This window comes from Malurus melanocephalus, unplaced genomic scaffold (genome assembly GCF_030028575.1).
Source record: "Malurus melanocephalus ecotype Western Australia unplaced genomic scaffold, MMel_1.1 scaffold_407, whole genome shotgun sequence".
In the NCBI taxonomy this organism is placed as follows: domain Eukaryota; kingdom Metazoa; phylum Chordata; class Aves; order Passeriformes; family Maluridae; genus Malurus; species Malurus melanocephalus.
The window spans coordinates 374,967-383,946 of NW_026623639.1; positions in this window are offsets into that span (position 1 = coordinate 374,967).

The window sequence follows — 8,980 nt, forward strand, 5'->3', positions numbered from 1 at the left end:
GGAGGGGGCAAAAACCACCCCCGGAGGGGGCAAAAACCACCCCCGGAGGGGGCAAGGGGCACGTGGAGCCCGACACGTAACTCTGATCTAAATTCTGATTTAAACTCTGATCTAAACTCTGCTCTAAGCTCTGCTCTAAAGGCACCTGCAGAACACGTGAACCTCAGGCTCTGCTTTGGGCTCAGTTTTATCCTGCTGGACTGTGTGAGCAGGAAATCCAGGGGAAATTAAATTAACTCAGACTGAGGGGGAGTCAGAGCAGCCCAAAGTGCTCAACTCTGGTGTCACCATAAGCAAAGCCCAGCCCAGAGCAGTGAGATCTGCACCATCCTCATCTGAACCAACACTCAGCCTCACCCTCCTCAGAGCTGTTAAATGCATCCTTGGGTACAACTCAAAAAGAAAACGCTCAAGTGGCTCCTCAGTTTTATTAAAGTGTTTGAGGATGGCCTTAATTGTTCTTAATTGTCACGAAATCCATCTTCAAACACAACCAAGCTTTTGCCTAGACGGATCAAAATTAATCATTTTATAGCCACTGTTGGACAAACTGCTTTTCTTCTGCCATGACATGGATGTGTGTTTAGCAGATGCTTTCCAAACATCTTGATGTAAACATTATTTAAAAAAAATAAAAATCATGTGGCAGAAAGTCACCTGGTCCCACCGGAGGGACAGAAAGCTCAGTGCCTKTTAATCATCAGGGAAATCATTTCAAGAGCCCCAAATGCACCAGACCTTGCCCTGGAACTGCTGTTTACTGCAGCTCTGAGGCTTTACACAATTAACTCCCCTCTCAAGAAATTGYAAAGAGCATTAATGATTGTAAAGTCTCATTAATTAGTAGTAAATACAGGTGAATCAGTCAGACCAGCCAACTCAATAGAACCTCTGGTGCWCACAGCATGTTAATATGTTGCTAATTAAGACCATCAGCCTTCTTTTTAATTAATATATTGGCTTGCCTAAGATTTAATTACAATTTCACCAGCTCTCCTTTTTCCAATTCAGAACATGTACGAGGCAAAGACTACACAAAGGGAAAAATAAAATTATTCCCTTCATGTTTGTGGAGATAAATTCAGCGCTTCAGCTCCCTGCACCTTCCAGAATAAGATGGGAATGTGAGCAAAGCCCAGAGGAAATGTTTGTGAATGTGAGCACATGTTCACACTCAGTTACAGTGGGTAAAACAGGTGAACTGAAAATCCCTGGGTCCTGAGATCCCCCAAGATCCCAGAGCTTTGGGGAGTTTGGGAACTGCAGAACAAATCCTCAGAACAGAGCTCCTGCCATCTCCTGTCTCACCAAACACAAAGTTCCAGACTGAATCAGTGAATCACTACTCCCAATATCCATCTCCAAAGGCAAAATGAGAACTATTTCTACCGTACCACTGCATTTTTTAAAACAAAAAGCACTCTGTATCCTCCCATTTGCTTTCTCCTGTGCTCAAATCGCTTCAAACCTAACAGAGCTTCTGAACAAATCGTGTTTAAAACAAACACCCTGAAGAGCTGCTGGATTCAGATTCACAAAGTGTCAGATAGAACCTCCAGAGAATTTACCTACAGGCAGAAGAGGGAGATGAGAAACAGAGCTATTTCCATTTTTCCTTGCTAGAAATATTTCAAAACATTAGAAAAATATCGGAGTGTTTTACATGCATTAAAACCGAACAGGGAAAAGCCTTTAAACTGCACAGAAACTTCAGTTCCACAGAGTTACAGAGCAGTTTATCCATCCTCAAACCATATTCCCATTGCCACTTCAATTCCCTCTCTACAGAATTGGTTTCCTTTGAGGCTGAACATTTCCAGGGAGTGTAACAGATGGATCTGAGAGCTTCTGGCAGGAGTTTGCAGTGAGTTCTAGCCATGGACCCGATGGAAACACAAACCCATCAATTAATTCCCTGGGGTCACAAACCCATCAATTCCCTGGGGTCAGCCCATGGCTGGGGCTGAGCTGTGAATTTTGGCCATTTTTAGCTGGTTTTTTTAAATTTTTTTTGGTGTGGATTTTGGGTTTTTTGGGGGGGATTTTGGGGTGTTTTTTTTGGAATTTTCCGCTCTGAAAAAATCCCAAAATTTTGGGGACCCCTCCCCCACCCCCACCCCAAATCCCCCCAAACTCCGCCCCTTTTTCCCATTCCAAATCCTCATTTTTTGGTGTTTTTCAGCCATCCTGGGGCAGATTTTCTCGGGGTTTTTGATATTTTGGGGTTTTTTTTTTTGTGGGGTCACAGATAAAACATCCACAGCCTTTYCTTCACTGAGGATGGAGCTCAGCACAGCCCACAGCCACAGGGAATTACTGTCTTAAAATTATATTAAATTATCTCCAGAACAGAGTTCATTTTCCCCCACAATGAGAGGGAATTTCTCTCTGCCCAAAGGCTCTGCAGGCACTGGGGTTCTGTAGCAGCAAGAGCTTTATCCACACAGATGTGTCCCAAAACAATTCTCCTTGTGGCAGCAAAAGAAAAATTCTCCCCAAAGAGCAAAGGTTCTCTAGAACCTGACCCACTTAATCTTCTAAAAAAAAAAAAAAAACCAGAAAGAATTTTCCAGCAATTGCATTTTTTTTCCAGGGGAATTCTGCAGTGATGGAGAAACCCCAGCACTGCAATCCCTCCCTGTGTGGTGTTCTTGAAGGGCTGAAATCCAAATAAAAGGATGCCTGGGAGGGAGAATGAGGGGGGAAGGATAGAAATAGAGGCATTAACAARGACAAATATTCAGTTGGTGGGCAGGCTCACGCTGAAAGGGGGATTATGATTAAAGAAATTGCCAGAAGACAACTTTAAAACAAAGAGAAGAACTGCCCATTTTACCAGCCCAAAGGCAAACAGAGCTGTCCTGGCACAGGGCAGCATCTCCACTGGGCCCCTTACATGGCCAATCCTGTGCAATCCCAGCCTTTGTTTGCATTTCATGGCGCTTGGCAAGGGAGCAGAAATGCTCTGTGCATCTTCGGGGTTTGCTCACATTTCCCATTTATCTTTGGGAGTTTATTTTCAAGGCTTTTTTKGGGGAAGAAGCCCAGCCTGGCTCATCTCCATGGCTTGGGCAGGACAGGGGCAGCATCAGCCATTCCCCCAGGAGGATTTGGGGTTTGGAGATGCAGGGGATGTGTCCTGCACAGGAACAGGGACAGGGAGATCATTCAGGGATGAAAAACCTCTCAATGCCATGAGAGGTTCTGCTGCTGTTCACAATCTCTGCTCACTGCCCAGCTTTGCTGCTCCACCTTCACCAGAGCCCTGTGGGTTTGGTTCACACACCAAACACCAGAAATATCACTATAAAACCATCTGAAATGTGACACCCTGAGYTGTGCTGATAACCCACATTCTGCTGGTTTGTGCTACTTTAAACAGAAATGTTTCACTGCACCCTGTGTGCCCTGGGCACCTCTGGGGGAAACCTCTGCTCCCCTCGGCTCAATTTACAATGTTTGGCAGAGAATTATTGGGCAGCAGCWCAAAGGCATCACTGCCAGCTCAGCCACTCAACCATCACCTATTYCAGCTCTGCCAGGCAATCAGGATGCTGTGCAAAACACTTCACCTTCAAATAAAAYTGCTTTCCTCAGATGACATCGTCGGGTTCTGTTCTTTTCACATTTAATGTGGAAACTTCAAATAAAAGATAAAGCAGCCTTATTGAGAAAGGAAAGGCTGTTCTTAATGGGAGAGAAAAATGAATGTGTAACAGCCTAAATGTTGGYGATTATCCCTCAGAAAAGATGTTGAGATGCAATGGATGTGAGATAATGGGGAGCAGATTTTGGGAAGGAGCAGCACTCAAGGTACAGACACTCTGAGGAGATTTTCCATGGCCACAACCCCAAACCACGAGAGCCTCAGGGGCTTTAGGGTCATTTCTTCAGAGCCTACAMCCATTCACATTTTTTCTCTGGCTCTGACCCTGCTGGTTCCTCTCCCTCCTCTCCTCCCCTCTTGATCCGTCAGATCCCACACACAAATGCAGTTTTTTTTTCCAGTCTCTAAAAGCCTTCTCCAAAGCACAAGTTTTTCCTCGAGCTGTCCACTCTCCCTAACCCCCACAAGTCCTGGCACTTTCATCTTCTCAGTTTAAGATGAATGAGACAATCTGAGGTTTCAAGAGATTTGCAGACAAGTGCTGCTCTGCTCTCTGGGGTGTTTATGTAAGGCCAGAGAAAAGCCATTTACAGAGCATCTCTGAGCTAAACCCTGGGCCTGCCAGAGACACATTCATTTATGGATAAACCCCAAAAACCTGAACCTCAAATGATCAGCTGAACACAGACCTGAATTTGTGTTACCACAAATTAACCTTAAACAAGAGTGACAAGAGAATCCTTTGCTGTGTCACAAATCACCTTCATCCTCAGCAGTTTTTGACTTTCACACAATCCCATTTGCAGAAGGGATTCATCTTTATCTCAAACTGTAATTGAATGCCAGTAGTTACCTTGGTGACATTTAAAAATCTCTCCCTGTGCTTTGCTGTCAACACTTTATAACACAATAAAGTGCCTCATGGAACAAGTCAGAACACAGCTTGGGGAATAGTTCCTATGACAACTCTATGAATCAAGGAGRTGGCAGAGATGCCCAAATGTCAAATGGACAGCAGCTTCCAGCACAGGAAGCCCAGGCTGAAGTCAGAGCTGCTCCTAAAGCYGRGCTYAAGTGCRGCTCYRAGCCCAGCTCCAGCCACTCCTGTAATTAAACAAAGCCTCCAATTCTCCAGGTACTCTTCATTTTCACTGAAATTGCCAAGAACCCTGAAATTTATTGTTCAATCAGTGCAGCTGATTTGAGCAGATCTCTGCTGGGACTGATCACCCCGTGAGGGAGGAAGAGCCTGTGAACATTGTTGTACTTCAGGTATTAAATACAAGTGGGGAATTTTAGTTATTGCTCAAAATATGGGATTCCCATTCTGCTGGTGGGAATTTACCTTTTACCTTTACACCATGGGGCAGGGATGCCCTTTAGCCCTGGCATTGCTGGGGTTCCTAAATCTCTTTGGGGCAGCCCTGGAGCTCCAGGAGAACCCACAGAGGAGCTCAGCTGGGCACAGAATTGCTGAGGAAATGCCCCATTCTGTCCTTTCCTCAGGACTGCCCAGCTCCACCTCTTCCTCCTGTGCTCCTGCCTTTCCCTCTCCATTCCTTGGTGTTTTCCTGGCTTTTCCAGCCTCTCCCAGGTTTTTCTGCTCTCTCCCAGTTGCCCCAACAGCCCCTGAGCACTTCCCCATCAACCCTCTGAGCCCCAAAAAAAGGAACYATCAGTCCCTGAAGCAAAGAATTCTTTCTCTTTTGTTTTAAAACACAATCTGAGCCCAAATTTATCTGGAAAATGCTCCAAACCCTTCTCTCTGTGGGCTCCTGCAGCCCTTCCACCGTGGGAATATCTCCTGGAGCTGTCCCATATCTGCACTCCAAAATCCTCAACCATTTCCAGGAGCCAAAATCTACCTTGGCATGCCCTGGAGATAAGACTGAGCTGTTCAGCTGCTCTTGCACTATCAGCATTAAAAACCCAGGTTRTTCATTTTATTAAAGAGCATTTCCTACTGGCACAGAAGTGATGGATCCTGCTGAGCACACTCAGAGATACGGAAAGGGAAAAGGGCACATCTCAATCAGAAAATGCAACAAAAACTCTGCCTTTTTGGCACTCCCTGAAGGTGCCAGAAGTTTTACCGTTTTCACTGGAATTTCAAACAGAGGGAACAAAAGATGAGCAAACTGATGATAAAAACATGCCTGAGAAAGACAAACTAGGTAAACCAAGAGATGATAATCTTGCCCTTCAGTAAAGTTCTTTTCACCTTAAATCCACTCAGTGCAGAGATAATCTTGCCACCGGAGACCACAACTGAAAAGTTATTTGCATACAGAATAGGCTCCCAGAAAATTAAACTGCTGTGCAAAACTAGAGCTTATTATGCAAGAAATGTGATAAGCTAAAACATACCAAAAATCCTCCTCAAGATCTGAGCAACACGAGCTAAAAATACCCCTATTGCATGTCATTTACAAATTCAAAGGGTTGTTTAGGCTGTGTTTAGATTGTGATCAAACAACACTCGGTAATTTTTTTTCCACTTATGATTAAAGATAGTGCTGGATTTTAGGTGTTCTGATTGCTTTCCTCACTTCATTTTTATTGCTATTTTTAATTTGCACTTGACGTTCCCTGTGCCCTTCTGGAGTGCTGGGAGGGTACCAATGTCCCACTGCCATTGTCCCTGGGAGGACAGGAGGGACACATCTGCTCAGTGTCACAAATCTCTGTGCCAAAAAGATCCCAAATTTCCCCAATTCCAGTGTTCAGCACCACAGTGGTGTCACACAGGTGCCACCATCCCCTGTGCTGGCACAAATAAATCCAGCCCAGGGCAGGTTCTGCACACCAGAAATGCTCTGCAGGTGCATTAAGAGTCTCAGCAYAACTCTCCAAACTTTTCATTCTTTCCAACTTCAAGGAGAAGAGCTCAGTGCCGTGATGAAAAATTCTCAAACATAAATTACCATCATTTTTCTGTTACGTAACGTGATTTATCCAAAGCATGCACTGGGCTCATTCCAGTTTCCACTGAAGTCAATAGAATTATAAGTGTTCAGCAYCTCTGAAAAACCAGGACATGCTTATTCATGGGTATAATTTATGGTACCCAAATTAGAAYGTTCTGTCCTTAAGTTCCCAGTGCAGATCTCCTTCCCCTTCTCTAAGGACATCAATGAACCAACACCAGAATTTCCCCCGATTTGCCATGGAATGCCCAGGACTGCTCCAGCTTCAAAGCAGCCACCACAAATATCTGAACCTGCTCTGGAGAGCTCTGCTGTCCACCCACAGATCAAACTGGCTCCAACCAGGATCWTTCTGTACCTTTAGGTCTGTGAAGTGTCAAGRRGGAWCTGCCAGAGATGCTCCAAATCATCTCAAGTGATGCATAAAGAGCATCCATCCTCTAGCAAGGACATCATGAAAGCCAAACCAGCAAATTATTAGAAAACCTGCTTTCTAATAATTTAGAAAATTAAAACCTGCTCATCCCCATGGCCATTTTGCTATTTCCCAGCCCCTYTTTGCTCCTGGATGTGCTCACAGAGCCTTCATTCATTCACTCATTCACTCATTCATTCATCCATTCCCTCTGGATGTGTTCACAGCTTTGCTTGATCAAGGCTGCCAGTACAAATCCAGTCACAGATTTTTTTTTGTTTCTTCAGAGCACAGCAAACACAGAAATCAAAATGTAGAAAGTATTAACAACCTGCATGAGCAAAAAACACCACATCCTTAACTATCTTGAAAAAGAAATTAGAATGTAAAATTAATAATACAGATAACTTACAATTATAAACATTACTAATACTGTAGCTTTTGCAAACCTACCAATCCAATACTAATGAGTAAAAAATGACAGCCTCACTAACCAATATAACACAAATATATGCACTGGTTACTAAAGTAGATTAAAAAAAAAAACCTGTCCCAGAATAAAAGAATTACTTTTTATGTATATATATGTGTGTCTTTATGTCTGTTATTTTATGTCAACTGTCTAACTAACAGTGACATCAAAACACAGCTCAGCTTCGCTCAAAGCCCCTGGGACGTGTCCTGAGGCACAGGATGGAGGTGATGCTCATCTCCAGATTCCCTGCAGGGTGTGCAGAACCAGCCCGGGGTTATCTGGGGATGCTCAGGGGTTTGGGATCACTCCACTCCCAAACCTGCACCCTGCTCTGCCATCCCAGCCATGCTTAGAGGCTGCTGGGCTGTGTCCAACAGCAGTGACACTCAGGGCCACTCTGTCCCATGTCCCCTTTCCTCTGCAGGGTCTCCCCGTGGTTACAGCACAGCTCCTGGGCTCCTTCCTCCCAAGGAGGCACCCAAGTCAAGTTTTGTACAAGTTCCTAAACATAAATGGCCTAAGCCTCACCTAAAAACAATCCTCCTGGAGCCCCTCAGATGTCATTCCTTCCCTTCACTCAATCATGTCAGATAATCTGAGACTGGGCACAGACACCCAGCAGCTGTGATCAGAAGGTACCAACCTTCAGAAGGGGCACTGGCTTAAAAMWSAGCATTTCTGGAACAATCTCTGTCCCAATTTCTTTATTCTTCCCTTCACATCTTCCAGCACTGTACCCTCTGCAGCCACCACTGTTTGCCCGATGGAAAAAACTCATCCTTACTCCAAAGGTCCATTTAAGGGATCCATTTTTCTTTGGAAATTCTGTTCAGCCAAAGCTGGGACTGCACAAGTTCCCTCCCTCATGGCAAACCAGGGGTTAGGCAGAGGGTTTAGCCCAGCCAGGCTGTCCCTGGGGCCATTCTGTCCCTGGGGTGGGCACTGCAGAGCCCTTCCCTGTGCCCTCATCTCCACCTGAGCACAGCCCTTCCCTCTGTGCCATCCCCACATTCACACATCCTATAAAACAAATTCACACATCCTATAAAACAATGCACATCAACCACTGCACCCCCCTGTTCCAGGAACACCAACCCCCTCCAGCCCAGCAGCAGATGGCCTTTCAGCACCTTCCCAGAGGGAAGCCTCCAGGCTAGAAATTGCATGACAAAACTGGGAAAAAGTTGAGAAGTTTCTGAACTGAACTTGTTTCCTACAACTCTTCAGCCTGAGCTGAAAAGTACAATTAGGAAAATTAAGATTTTTCGCTTTTCAGCTAATTTAGGGTGAATTTAGGTGGGTTTCCTTGCACCCCAGGGTGCCCATGAAAGCTGGAGGGATTGGCTCCTTCCCCAAAGCCTCAAACCCCAAATGAGAGCTCAGAATGTGCTGTACCCGACACTGTGACAAYATTGMATTGTTCATGGGAGGGTGTGGGAAWGCCTTGWGGAGCTCAGTGATTCACCAGCGCAGCTGGGGAGCACCAAAACCAYGGGGAATTGTTCTTTCCCTTCACTACACCGTTACTACAGCTTCCTCAGGGGCTGCTGCACTCA